Source organism: Cryptotermes secundus, unplaced genomic scaffold, assembly GCF_002891405.2.
Source record: "Cryptotermes secundus unplaced genomic scaffold, Csec_1.0 scaffold382, whole genome shotgun sequence".
In the NCBI taxonomy this organism is placed as follows: Eukaryota; Metazoa; Arthropoda; class Insecta; order Blattodea; family Kalotermitidae; genus Cryptotermes; species Cryptotermes secundus.
The window spans coordinates 104,322-119,383 of NW_019744111.1; the positions used below are offsets into that span (position 1 = coordinate 104,322).

The 15,062-nt window shown below is 44.3% G+C and overlaps 1 protein-coding gene across 1 annotated transcript in view; it reads left to right on the top strand.

Annotated features, from left to right (window-relative positions):
• Positions 1–397: 397 nt before the first annotated feature.
• Positions 398–15,062, top strand: part of LOC111874450 (probable multidrug resistance-associated protein lethal(2)03659) — a 108,779-nt gene continuing 94,114 nt past the window's right edge. The window contains exon 1 of the mRNA XM_023869965.2: positions 398–470. The gene's annotated coding sequence lies outside the window, so the exon portion shown is untranslated. The remainder of the gene's footprint in view (positions 471–15,062) is intronic.

Sequence of the window (15,062 nt, forward strand, 5' to 3'; positions counted from 1 at the left end):
GGGGGGGGGGAAGGATGTAAAGTGCTTTGGAACCTCTGCTTTATCTTCCACACCGAAAATGCAGGAAGCACTTTCCTCCAAAGCGCCGGTAAACTTGTCCCAGACTACAAGGCGAGGTTTCACAAGATAGCAAACCGTCTTCCAACAACGGGTGATATGTTTTTCGAAAGCGATGAATTGAAACCGGCGTTGGAATATTGGAATCTTTGATGGAGTAGGGTTAGCTGTGCTCCGTTCCGCGGTCACTGTCGGTCACTGTCCATGGGAGAACGTCGAATCTCAGTTGATACTTCCGCTTTTCGCGTGTGAATGTAACAGATGAATTCAGTTCCTTTTCCGCAGCTTGTGCGCATGTCTATCGTGCTGCGTGAAGCCCGCTCTGCCCGCGTTGGGGATACGAGTTCAGCTGCTGCCAGTCATACTCCTCGAAGTTAGTCGGTGAGGACGTACGAAGCGTCGCGTTTCCACAGGTAAATTGTCCCAGCGTTCGGGTCATGTTGAGGTTAGATGGAATATGTGCTTCTGGTTTGTCTCGTTCTGTGTGTCACAACTGTATTATACTACATTTAATATTATTATTATTATTATTAGTAGTAGTAGTAGTAGTAGTAGTAGTAGCAGTAGCAGTAGTAGTAGTACAGTGCGATCGCATTTTATGCGAGGTAGCTTTACAGAAGACCTCGCATAATTTAAGACAAGTTGTCTCATAGCAATAACACGTGATTCTTACCGAATATTTTGGGATTTGCATTGTTTCAAACTTTGCAATACTTTTCAGTATTTAAAATTCAAGTGCGACCACACTGTAGTAGTAGCTGAAACTCTAGTCCGTAAAAGCTTTATATGTGAGAGACGGAGTGAGGGCACAATCTGTGAAGCTGTTAGGCGGGTTAAATAATACTTAACATCCGAATGCTGTAACCGGCGTTATAAAATTATTGGAATGTGCTACGCCGCTCAGCTGTTTCTGAGGGTGAAAAATGACGAGTCATCTCGCAAGAAGTGTAGACTGTTCAAAATGTTTTAAAATATTCTTAAGTGATTTCTGTTCACCCACAAACAACGCACATTTGTTTTGTAGAGCTTAGTTTGAATATAGTTTCGTATTATTGTTGTGTAGCATTAAGTTGATTGCGTCATTTTCGTACTGTTTTGTTAAGAGGATTCTGAATATGAAAATAATTTTAAAAAGATCGGTTAAAGCAGTTGAAAGAAAGTAGACAAGTAAAAAAGCTAGAAGAAAGGTAAAGCTATCCCTGTGACAGGCCGCGGTGGCCCATAGGAATGAGACGTCGAGGTTCCTATATTTTCTAGACAGTCAGCTCGCAGATGACGGTGAGGTTGTCAGCCTTACGTGCCGGCCGCCTTTTACCGCCAGGAAGATTCGTAGTACTCATTTCTGTCAGAGGCCAAGTTGAACGCAGGCCCATAGTGCGGCTGGAAGGATTAGTTTCATTGAAAAATTCATTGACCTCATCGGGAATCTAGCCCCTGACCGTCCGGCTTGTAGCATATCGACTCAACCAACTACGCTATCGAATGTGTACTATTATTATATAGTGTGGAGCGCAGGTCTGTGAATGAGTTATCGACGTTTAATATATTTCCAGTAGGGTATAGGACAGGAAGTCTAGCGGTGTGATTTGTGTGTGCGTGCAATTTATTTGGAGCAGGATATTAGAATATTAGTCTCATCATTCTGAGACTGTGTTTTGCTACCAAAGCACAGTTTCGTCGTTGTTTCCGAAGCAGTGGAAGGAGGGAGAGAGGCTTTCCGAGTACAGCCTGGAACAACTTAATAACACATCTGCGATGTACATGGGTGTTCAGCGTATCCACGTGTCTTCACACGTCAGGCGTGCAGTACAATTCGTAAGGAAGGCCCTGAGGAACGTAAACTATTCCGACATGACCTAACATAACGTTCTGTCCCAATTGGGATGAACTAGAGAACTAATCCATGCAACGGAGATTTTCTTGAGAAGCCGCCAATCGCCCAGGTACTTCATTTCCCAACATATTATGGAACCCGAAGGTTTAGTTATCGTGTTCACGAGAGCCTTCCATTGGTCCGTATCCTAAGCCAGATTAATTCAGTCCGTACCACCCTATCCTATTTCTCTAAGACCCATTTCAATATTATCCTCTCACCTATGTGTAGGTGTTCCTAGTGGTCTCTTTCCTTCTGACTTCCCCACCGTATGAATTCCTCTTCTCCATGCGTGTCATATGCCCAGCCCATCTCGTTCTCCCTGGCTTGATCATTCAAATTATATTTGACGAAGAATTCAAGTTCTGAAGCTTCTCATTATGGAATTTTGTCGACCCTATCACTTCATCCCTCTTTGGACCAAATACTGTCCTCAACACCCTGTTCTCGGATCACCCTCAATCTATATTTCTCCCTTAATGTCAGAGACCAAGTTTCACACCCATACAGAACCACAGGCAAAATTATAGTTTTGTATATTCTAATTTTTATGTTTTTGGACAGCAGACGAGAAGACAAAAGGTTCTGGACTGAATGGTAGCAAGCTTTACCAGAGTTCAATCTCCTCTTAATTTCCACCTGAATCAGGTTTCGATTTGTTATCGTCGTTTCCAAATATCTGAACTGTGCAACACTTTCAAAACACTTGTTTTCTATCTTTATGTCATGATGTTGCCCTGCATTTTGGTGACGAGACTGATTTCTTCAACATATACTTAGTTTTCTCTGTGTTTACTTCTAGACCAACCTCCTTACTTGCGTCAATTAAAGTTTGTATTTTTCTTTATGGTATCTATGTTACCACCCAGTAGATTCACATCATCAGCATAGACCAGCAGCTGGTGTGCCTCATTCAATATCAGACCCAACTGGTTTTTCTGGAACTTCCTAATGTCCTAGTCTAGAACACAGTTTAAAAGCAGCGGCGATAAAACATCTCCTTGTATTAGATCATTCTGGATAGCAAAAGTTATTAGACATATATTTACCTATACGGACTTTACTATATGTTTTGTTTAAACACCCTTAATACGGTAGTACAGAACATTATTATTACGCTTCCTGCTAAAGTAGAATAATTATTGAATTATCATGAAGTACAGTGCGGTCGAATTTTATGCGAGAACGTGTTCCCGAAGACCTCGCAAGGTTCAGTATAAGTTTTCTCAGAAATTTGAAACACGTTCGTGATTCTCGCCGAAATTTTTGGGATTCGCATTATTTCAAACGTCGCTCATAATATGAGACTTTATGATTTTTTTACATAGCAGTATTTAAAATCCGCATAAAATTCGACCGCACTGTATATTGAGCAGTTGTTTACAGAAATCCCCGTCTGTTGCCACTGTTGACACAACTGCCACAGATAGAAGTAACTGAAATTCCATCGGATAGACGACGTTTTAATACGCGATTGAGAGAAAAAACGTAAAATTTAGAAAATTATGTCTGGGTGCTTTATTTTGGGAGCCTGGGTAGCGCAGTCTGTAAAGCGACTGACTGCTGTTTGGACGACCCAGGAATCGGATTTCGAATCCCGGAAGGGGTAAGAATTTTCTCCATGTTGTCCAGACCGGTTCTGGGGCCGGCCCAGTCTCCTATCCAGTGGGTACCGGGAGCTTTTGCCCCGGGGATAAAGCGGCTGGAGCGTGAAGCTGACCACTCGCCTCCAACTAGTGTCAAGAAAACGTGATTTATAAATCCATTCCCCCATACGCCTTCATGGCATAGTGCTTAAGTAAGCACAGAGACGATCTTACCTTTTTTACCTTAGGTGCTTTCTTTTTCTAGGACTAGGAAAAGAACGCCGTTAATTGATTTAAGTTGAGGGGGGGACATCTCGGTCCAGTTCGGTAGTATAATTTGGTAACCAGTGATTTAAACAAATTTCATGCTCCAGAGTCTGGATTGGTTATAGCGTGTTTAGCAAGGTTGTCCCCACAGAAATGCCCAACTCCAAATATACTCGTGTAATACAGTAACAGGTTTTTCGGCGGTATGCACTCTGGTTATCCACGGGAGCGTTACGGTCTGTAGGACACGGCGCTTTCTGGCTGATTTCTTTGTGATGTTCCTGCGCTGCTGCAGGGGAATGTCTGTAGAATGGCCACTTTCAGTTTCTGCATTGGTCATCTTCACGCCTCACTCAGTGCCGTACAGTCTCGGAATCAGAAATAGTATAATTCAGTCAATAGGTTCATGCCACATACTGAATTCTGAATGAGTGGCGAACAGTGATCTGTTTAAACAGATTAATTGTCGAGGAATTGTTTACGAATCCTTTAAAGCACAGTGTTATGTACCACGTGCTTTAACAGAGCCAGAGCTCACATTGGCTGCTGGCTGGACGGTCCGGATGCCATTCCAGGCAGGGACGAGAAGTTTTTCTCTTCTCCATAGCGTCCAGATTGGCTCAGGGGCCAACCCAGCTTCATATCCAGTGAGCACCGTTGGCCCTTTTCCCAGGGATAAAGCGACCGGGGTGTTAAACTGGCCACTCACCTTCTTATAATGCCGAGGTCAAGAATGGTGGAGCTATACCTCCACTCCCTGATACATGTTCGTGGCGTGGTGCTTAATTAATTAAGCACAGGGATAAATTTACCTTTACCACGCGCTTCAACATTATAGAAACTACAGAAAGTTATATTTCGCCCGCACATCGGTTTTGTATGAGTCTAAGAATAATAAATGATCATTTTCCTAGAAGTAGGTTCGCCCTTGTAATGGATACGCAGTGTGTTTCCTGTGAGGTAGGAACTGTTTTTCTAAATGTTTCTGCAACCTTTGCGAATTCAGCAAAAAGTCTCTGTTGCATAAAATTTCTTATTAAATTTCCCGACTTTCCCGGTATTCATTTCCAGCCATACGTGTTATCGAATGATACGTCGAAACCGACGTTTAACGCCGTCTCTCATGAATAAAATACTCAGTCAATCGTAGACTATCTCATTTATATACTGTATATAGTGGACTACACGAAACATTCCCACGTAAAATATTATTACGCACAGAATAAATAACTATATACTAAAACAGAAGGTTTATTGGTCGTTCGTGACCTACTACATGACTTGGGTCCGTGCAACCTGTTCCACAATTCGTGGATATGGTAACCGGAAATTGGGCAACATCTCACCGTTACATTACTTTTTATTTGCAGAGAAATATAGATGGAGTTAATGCTGAAAAGGGCGTTTTGGCAGCACCGGTTGAGGTTTATAGAGGAAACGGCCTTTAGGAACGGTGGCGCAAAATAAGATAGGTTCTTTTCATTTCGTGCATCTTGTTGTGTTATTATATACAATTCTTTATTAGAGTCCGTCGAAACACAACAATACAGTGGTCAAGACTAAAATTAGCTTAGCTACATGTTTTGGCTATTAAAGCCATCATCAGGCAAACACATGATTACCATATTCACACACTACTGAACTGCAGTTGCAATGGTGAGGCTGGATACGTGATAATTATTACATTATAAAATGCATGGTAAAAATACAGGGGGTGGACAAAAATATGGAAACACCCAACAACAAAAAAACACATTACCATGATTAATATGGAGTAGGACAACCTCTGGCTTGCAGAAGTGCTTGCAGTCTCTTTCGAATGGATAAATAGAGGTCCTGTATGATTTGCAAGGGAGTCTTGTACCATTCTTCCTGCAAAACATGGCAAGTTCCGTTAACGATGATGGAGGTGGATAGTGTTCACGCAGATTGCTCTCCAAAACAGACCACAAAGGCTCAATAATATTGATATCTGGTGATTGTGGGGCCATGGCAGACGTGACACTGCATCTAAGTGCTCAGAAAACCAGTCCTGGACGATGTGAGCTGTGTGAACACGGGCATTGTCATCATCTTGGTAAATGGCATCACAATTAGGGAACAAAATTTGCACCATGGATGGACCTAGTGGCCCAAAATGGTCACATAGTCATCGGCAGTGTCGTGACCTTGCAGGGTAATGATGGGTCCGACAGAATACCACGATATGGTTACTCATACCATGATCGAACTCCCGCCATGTTTCACTTTTGGCAGCAAACAGTCTGGATCGTAAGCTTGGGATGGCGTTCTCCAGACGTAAGCTCGGCCAGAAGTCAGAAACAGTGTGAAGGTGGACTCATCCGACCAAATGACCGTCTTCCATTGCTCAATAGACCAGGTTTTATGACTTCGGCACCACACTGCCCTCTTAGTGGCATTCTGATCACTGATGAATGGCTTTGGAATTGCAGCTCGTCCAGAAATACCCTGCTTGTGGAGTTCCCTTCGTACTGTTTTGGTGCNTGCTGACAGGGTTTGTGAGCGTGACATTCAGTTCAGGAGTCACTTTTGCAGATGTAGTCTTCTCATTTTTTGTCACAATCCTACGCAATGTTCGCCTGTCTCGATCACTCAACACACATTTCCGTTCACGCTGGTGTTTATCGGATGCGGTTTTTCCAGTTCTCCTCTATGCGGTCATAATCTTGGATACTGTGCCTCGCGAAACACCAAAAACCTCGGCTACCTTGGTTACTGAAGCACCTACCACACAGGCCCCAACAATTTGCCCGCGTTCGAATTCTGTTAGCTCTGACATGATGCACTAAAAGCTGCACAGAACGTCTCGACAACAGACGAAGCTTACAACTTATGCGGAGGTTGTACAGGTAGTGGTATTGGGCAGGTACGGCAGCGTCACCTACAAACGTCGCTAAAATAAACACTTCAATTCAGGCATACATTTCACAAGGTATTTTCATATTTTTGTCCATCCCCTGTACAAGGAACTATAAACTTGTTATAAAATTAAAGTTATGGCGTAAAATAAGGTTAAAAATTGTTCATGTGATTTTCTATATCATGAAGTCGGTTGCTGCAATCTTGTTATATGCCCGCGGACATAATGGTATATCCTAGACTTGTATACATACAGAAAACTGCTTGGAGGCCCGTGGTACATGTGTAGTATTATTTGACATTAATTGTTCTGCCGCTGCCTCGTCTTACAGTGTATTTTGTCCGTTCAGTAGGGAATATAGATTGCAACTGATTCGGTTTATCAGTTGCTTAATTAATTAAGCACTGTGCTATGAAGGCTTATGGGTCAGTGAAGATATAGCTCCACTATTGTTGACCTCAGAACTTAGATGGAGGTGAGTGGTCAACATTGGTTCTCTGCCGTTTTACCCCTGGGGTAAAGCGTCCCCCCAGTACCCACTGGATAGGAGGCTAGGTGCGCACCAGAGACGATCTGGACGCCATCGAGGAGCCGAACTCCTGCCGTGACGCATCGAACTTGTCTCACTGAGGGTTTTCACGGTTTTCCTGAGTCCCTCCAGGCAGATGCTAGCCAGGATTGTACTTAAGCTGCAGCGTTTCCATGTCGTTTCAAACTATAGTTCCCTATCTACCTAATATTCCACGCCGCTTGCCGAACGGGTCGGTCTAGGGTTAACGCTCTGGTAGTCGGGAGGAGGTCAGTTAGAATCTCAGCTCGATCACCGCCCTTTCTAAGATTATTCGTGGATTTCCTTCAAGCAAGTACCGGAGTAGTACCTCGATAAGGGCAGGACCCCTCCGTCCAAATGCGTTTCCAGTTCCACACTCAATAGAGTCACTCATTAATCATTCACCGAACTCTATATAGTCTTGATACGGACGTCATTAAATAATCAACTAACCGACGTGCTGACAGCGTAATTAAATTGGCTATGGGTGAATGAAACTATATCTCGACATAATCCAGATAGCGTCTCTCCTTTACCGACCTGCGCAACATTGTTATTGAGGTCAAAGTCAAAGTAAAATGCTACGCCTCCTAGCATTTTGCTACGTCAGGGTCCACAGAAAACACGCCTTACACTTCTGTCTTTTCCTCAAAGGGCAGGTACTTAAGTGGGAAGAAAATGCAAGTGTCTCGGTATAATTTAGTCACTTTCTTGGGGTGGGGTGAGACTGAGTCAACTTGGTACGTCGTCCACGGCTTGGCCTAGTGTACAAACCTCGGATGGTAAATGATGGTGAGTGTGGAGCATTCGGTGGAAGGAGAATTGGCTGGGGAAACCGAAGTACTCGGAGAAAAGCTGACCTAGTAACACTTTGTCTACCACAAATCCCACATGACCTGACCTGGGCTCGAATCCGGGCCGCCTAAGTGGGAAGCCGGCGACTAACCGCCTGAGCTGTGGCACGGCCAAGTGTCTCGGTGTACATCACAGTCCGGGGAAGGCCCCGAGACGTGGCTCGATGCTAGATTGCCGAACTGTTGCCAGCGTCATGCTTCAGACGGGCAGAGAGTCCATCGATTGGGTCTGCTTCAGATAACTGAAGATGAGACGCGATTAAAGGATTTATTGGCTGATAAGAAGTATGTTGGCATAATAAGTAGAAACCTGTCCTTGTGTTGACATTGTATAATCAATGAAGAAGAGACAGGAAAATGCACATCGGGGAGTTTGTAACACTGCATTATCAAGCAGTAGTCGCATGCTAATGTGGCGTTACATTTAGAAAATGGCAACTGTGATAAGGTGCCATAATGTGCTTTGGATCACGTTTAATTATCTTACGCCTTGACGCAATACTTTACGCGTTGCATGGCGCAAGGATATCGGATCTTTCCACTGACGGCTTATGGTAAGAGACTCCATGGAGCAGTGTCCCCAAGAACCTATATAATCCTCAGTCAATTTTCCCGTTTCTTACGCAACCCGCGTTCTCAAGACCACGTCTCTAGAAGCTGTTCTAAGGCAAATTAATCCATTCCGTACTTCGCCACTTCCTGTCTTTATGAACCATTTTGATGTAACCTCCCCATATAAACTTGTCTTGTAAGAAGTCTTTTTGCCTTGAGATTTCTTATCTAGCTGCGTTTGCATTTCTTATCTGATGTGTGCTAAATGCCCCGTCTATTTCTCTCTCGCTGCCCTTGATCTGATGAAGATTACAAATTATGAAACCCTTGATTATGTAGTTATGTCATTCTTCCTGTTACTTCTTCCTCACATCCAAATATTCTCCTACGCACCCTTTTCTCAGACACCCTCCGTGTTCTTCCCTTAATGTGCCAGTCTGAACTTTAAACCGATACATAACAATAGTTTAGCATATTTGAATCCCGCACAAAGTAAATTAGCTAAAGAAGGATGAGCAACCTCCCATACTGGACCACATTCCCTAAATGTCTGTACCTAGGTATTCGTATTCGTATTATGGGAGGGGGTGGGTTTCCCCATGCACTTAGACCAGTTATTGGTCCATTGTGAGTCCCACTTTAATTTCTACTGTCGCCATACCCTACCGGTAACGGTGCGTGCCATCAGCCCCCGTAGAGCCAACGAGGTCGGCCCTCGGTACCCTGATGCTTCCCCCATCCACCAGAGGCATTGGAGACTACTTGGGCGGGAAAGGACCTGTAATTTAGCTCAGAGGTCTCCTAGAGACATGAGGTTCTTTTACGTGCCGTAAATCTACGACACGGGACACACGGCTTAAAGTCCCTCCCGGAGGACTTGTTCCCTGAATTTTTCCCTTAAAAATTCCACGACCTCCGCCGGGTTCGAACCCGCGTACCTTGAGTCATGAGGTGGGAAAGTTACCCCTAGACTACGGAGGCCGCTCTGTACCTAGGTAAAGTAAAGGTATCCCTGTAACAGGCCGTGGAGGACCATAGGGTTGTGAGACGTCGAGGCTCCCACATTTTCTCAAGACAACCGACTCACAGATGGCGGTGAGGTTGCCAGGCTTAACGCATCGGCCACCATTTACCACCAATATGATTTCTGCTGCTCATATCTGTTAGATGCTGAGTCGACCTCAGGCTCATGGTGTGGTTGGAAGGATTATGTAAATTGAGAAATCCTATGATCTTGTCGGGGGGTCGAACCCGTGACCGTGCGTCTTGTAGCATAGTGCCTCAACCAACTACACGAACGCGTGCTCGTAATTATCTGTACATTGTATGTAAACTTAGGATTGAATTACATCAAATGCAGCAATGTTTCCTTAGTAACAAAATATTGCTTTTTCACGCCGTGGCCAGTGATGGCCAGCATGAGAAGGCGATTAACACTTCAGAGGAAATGCTTCACATGTATTAGGTGCATGTGTTATCTTGTAATGGTTAACATTCTAGGATTTAAAATTATGTTTTATTAAAAATAATATGACCGCCTCTGTGGTCTAGTGGTCGGAGTTTCTGGCTACAGATCCAGAGGTCCCGGGTTCGATTATCGGCGCTACCAGGTTTTCTGAGAAGTAGTGGGTCTGGAACGGGGTCCATTCAGTCACGTGAGGATAACTGAGGAGCCGTTTCAAGGAAATAGAAGCTTCAGTATAGAAAACCGAGATTAACGGCCGTGGGGATCCGTTGGTGTGACCACGCGACACCCTCTATCCGCAAAAGTTTGCACTAACTTCGCCGACAATCGGCGGCCGCTCGATCGATGTAGTTCTCTTGCGGACTACAGGCCACGGAGTTAAAAATAATATAATTTTCCAATTGATTAGAATCTTTCTGTAAGTCCCAGTGATGGTCGAGTTCCTTCAGAATAGGTCGTCTGCAGATATAACAAATTGCTCAGTACTGTGTTATTATTTTTATATATCCATCATAAAAATATATGTAACTTTGTTCGTTATTTTAAGATGTCATATCGACAGTTAAAGTATAACCGAATTTATTATTTACGGTATTTTAAAGTGATATTGAATTTTATTTTATATAAAGGCAGTTAATTTAAAACAGTAGTGGCGTATTAAAATATAAATCGATAAATTTTGTAACTAAAAAAATATAGTCGAATGTAATAATGTGACAACTGAGTGTGAGCTGCCTCGAGACTTCCGTGGGATCCATTATGCTGGCTTTGAACCTGGGTATTAGATGTGGCTGAGTGATCAGGTTAACGTTCCAACACAGGCGTTCCCATTAGGTGCATGGTGTCATGGACCTCTTATGTAAGTAACGAAGACAAAAAATCCGTAAGAGACCTGCAGACGGAGACAGTTTGATTCTTCAGAAGGTTAGGAACCACCAACCAGACTACATAGTAATATAATCTAGGAAACCACGGTGTGAAGCGTTCTGTTTCGTTGACATACTCATTCGAAAGTGATTTGTTAATACGCAGCTTAAAATATCCATGGTTATTTTGAACTGCTCATAGTGTTCCTGTGCAGGGAAATCTTCACTGCAGTTTCAGAACTTTTTTTTTGTGGTGGCTGCACTTTACGTCTCCGAGCGCGCGCCACACACACTCACGCTCACGCTCTCGCACTCGCACTAACTCACTCTCTCACACACGCTCACGCTCCCGCACTAACTCACTCACTCACCACACACACGCGCGCGCACACACACGCACGCACACACACACACACACACGCTCACGCACTAACTCACTCACACACACACGCTCATGCTCATGCTCACGCTCTCGCACTCGCACTCTCACTCACCCACACTCTCACTCACACTCTCACTCACACTCTCACTCACACTCACAGTCACACTCACACTCACACACCACACAGACTCGCAGATAATGTAATTGCGCTGCGTAAGAGTTAGAGGTTGTATAATGTAAAATCAAGTTGCGTAGCCAGGAATGATGAGTAGGTACGAATTTGAAAGCAGGCGGTTATGGCCTGTTTAAAAGTAGTCTAATGTCAGGGCAGTCGTTGCAAAGGCAGAAGATAATAGCAACGAGGAAACATCCATCACAATTGTCGACAACCTGCTTGAGATTAGAACTTCTCATGAATTCTCAGTATTCTCTGAATGTGTGTCCAGCGCATTATCATTACATCAGTCTATTCGATTACGTGTTGTGGCGGCTTCATTCTTTGATGCGTGTAGGATTTTTAATGAGAAGCCGAGTTCGCGTTTGTTAAGTGGGTCATGCATGTGGTTACTGCTGTGCTCCAAAGGTTAAGAGATGTAGTATGCTTGTCACCAGTGTTGCTGCCACATGGTAAGCGCGCATTAATGCCTTGTTACAATTGCTACAGATAGAAACTGAGAAAATCTCGACATCAGGTGCTACCCCAATGGCTTGATCTTCCTATCCGAGTTTCATGAAAACCAGTAAATTCTTTCGAAATTTGCTGGACACACATACTAACAGACAATACTCATTCAGTTACTGGAAGCTGTTACCACTTACAGCAGCGCAGAATTCCTGAAACGCTTGTTTGACAGGGCTGTAACGGACGATAGCAGCTGCACTGTGAATCAGGTGTCGCAACCTGGGACTTATAATGGATGAGAGAAGTTTCCGGAGAATGGAATCATTGTTGGGCATTGTACTACATGAACATTTCCGAAAAATGGAATAATATTTGGGCATCGTGCTCCATGAACTTTTTGCTAGCGAATGGGCCTTGGTACTCAGTTGGCGAATGAAGTCGTTGTGCTGGCCAGCAGCTGAAATTTCGAAGCCCTCGGAACACGAACTAAGGAAATATTAGGCAGAAAAGCGAAGAGCAGTGTCAGTTACATTGTTTGATTATTTCTGAGCACCCTCTCATAAAAATATATGAATGAGTCTGTACCTGGCGTGGTTTTATCTCGGTCCTACATTTAAATTCAAAGTTAAAACAAAATTTTACGTCCTTTTTCGATGAAGTTTAGCGATTGCGGAAATGTAATCTTGAGATTATCTTACCATTGTAGTGATCAGATCAGTACAGCCTTATGCTTTAATGCATAGCAATCACAGAATCTACTGTACAGAATAATGTGACGCATTGCTAGGCAACGGCTCGGTAAACATGTCCCAACCAACGCGTGACCAACAGCGGAACGTCATTCGTTGCTGGGTAGCGGACCGGTAAACACATTCCCTAGGTTACGCAGTCAGCAGTGGGACATTGCTACGTTTCGCAGCAACGGACGAAACACAGTTCAATAGCTAAGTGTTAAACCATCTCCTAGGATACGCATAATCAGCAATGGATACTGAAACGATAAGCGAGAGATGTGTAGGTAGAGGCGAGGGAGGAATCTCCACACGACCTATAATTCCCAGTATTGGGGACGTGCAATGGGAACATGTAGAACAATTTTCGATGTTGTTACTCAAAAGTTTTATAGCAAAGAGGAAAGGAAAGTCAATACCTGTATCCCTTGTGGAGACGGGGTCGAATACCTCCACCGTAGGTAAGCCAAAAGGTATAGTTGTCCCTGTGCTTAGTTGGTTGGGCGCTACGCCGTGGGGATGTGTGTGTGTGGGGGGGGGCGTGAATGTATAGATCAAAATTTTCTCAACCTCGGCTCTGGCTCTGGCTGGGGCTGGGTGGTCGCTTTCGCGCCCCTGCCGCTTTGTTCCTAGAGAAACAGCCCCCGGTTCCTCTTGGGTAGGGAGTTGGGTGAACCCCGGAACCGGTCTGGACGATGTGAAGAAGAGAAATTTCTTGACCCTACCGGGACTCGAACTCCGACCCCTCGGTCGTCCAGCCTGCAGCCAGTTGCTATACCGACTACGCTATCCCGGCTCCTGGCAAGTCGTAGGATGTGACGAAAAGGAAACCCAGTGCCTGGGTGTATAACCGGACTACACTCTTCATGAGGGATATGATTAACGGAGACCTGGCCTTCCGGGTTGGGAGAGTCTCGAATCTGAGGCAGTAGAATGTGGTCATGAGTCTCACGAGACTCGGACCTGAGAATGACTTCTCTTGCGAGGACCAACAGCAATTTTAAACAACAGACCCATCCTCTAGTGAAAGAGGATGTTAACATAAGTTCAATAACCTCAAGTATTCAGTTGGAAAATTAAATTACTGGTCGTGGGTCTCAAAGGGCTTGTCACAAAGATGAACTGATTGGCGGTAAACCGCCAGTCGTACCGTGACTGAATCTGGTTGAGTTGTCGTAGTTTAAAAGCCACGAGTCCTACTGAGTAGTAGAATTCGAGAAACTAGAGGCTTCTCAAGATTCGTTGTTCAAGGATTCAGTAGTTGAATTGTCAACCAGATAAGACGTTGAAGATTTTATTTTGATATAATTACAGTAATCTTTAGAGTGTTATATAATTGGTTGTACTTACGACTTGTGAGGATCAAATCTATTCACCAATCCAAACCCCGTCTACCAGTCACTAATACACGTGAGAATACGCGAGTCTCTGCAACTATTCCGACAGTGCTAATTAGTAACAGCCTGTAGTCAGTTACACTTGGCACGGCGCTAACTGTACCACCTCGTCATTTACATTAAGCCTTTTTTTATTCTGATCTTTCACTCGTACGTTGAGTACGTTATTTAAGCGATACTGCGATTGAATTAACGAATGAATTAAAAGGACCTGTATACTCGTATGCCGGCCACGGTAGCCGAGCAGTCTAAGGCATGTACTGTCTTCACTCTCTCGGAAGCCGGGAACGTGGGTTCGAATCCCATACAAGGCATGGATGTATGTGTTTATTCTGTATTTGTGTTACCCTGTGTTTAGGTAGAGGCCTTGCGACGAACTGAGCACACGCCGAAGGAGCCCTACCGTCTGAAAAATTATAATGAAAATGAAAAATCAGAGGCCAGGGCCAAAGAGGGCTGTAGAGCCAGTGGGGGTGGGAAATATATATATACACTCAGATATGAATTCAGGTCACTCATCCATGTGAGTACGGTCCAGCCGTTCCTCCAAAGCAACGGATTTTTGTGTTTTATTTAACGGCGCTGTCAGTGTCCAGCGGCCGCCTCTGTGGTCTAATCGTAAGTTCATGGCTACAGATCGAGAGGTCCCGGTTTCGATTCCCGGCTCTATAACATTTTCTGATTAGTGGGTCTGGAACGGGATCCACTCCGCCTCGCGAGGATAATTGAGGAGCTACTCGAATGGAAAATTAGCTAATTCGGTCTAGAAAACCGAGATTAAGGGCCGTGGGGATCCGTTGCGCTGACCACGCGGCACCCTCTATCCGCTAAAGTTTGTACTAACTTCGCCGACGAGCGGCGGTCGCTCGGTCGGTATAGTTCGCTTACGGACTAAAAGCCACGGAGTTTTTTCCTTTTCTTTTTTCTAAGACAGAGCAGTGAATCGGGATTGTATTTCCGGCAGTGCAAGGTATTTTTC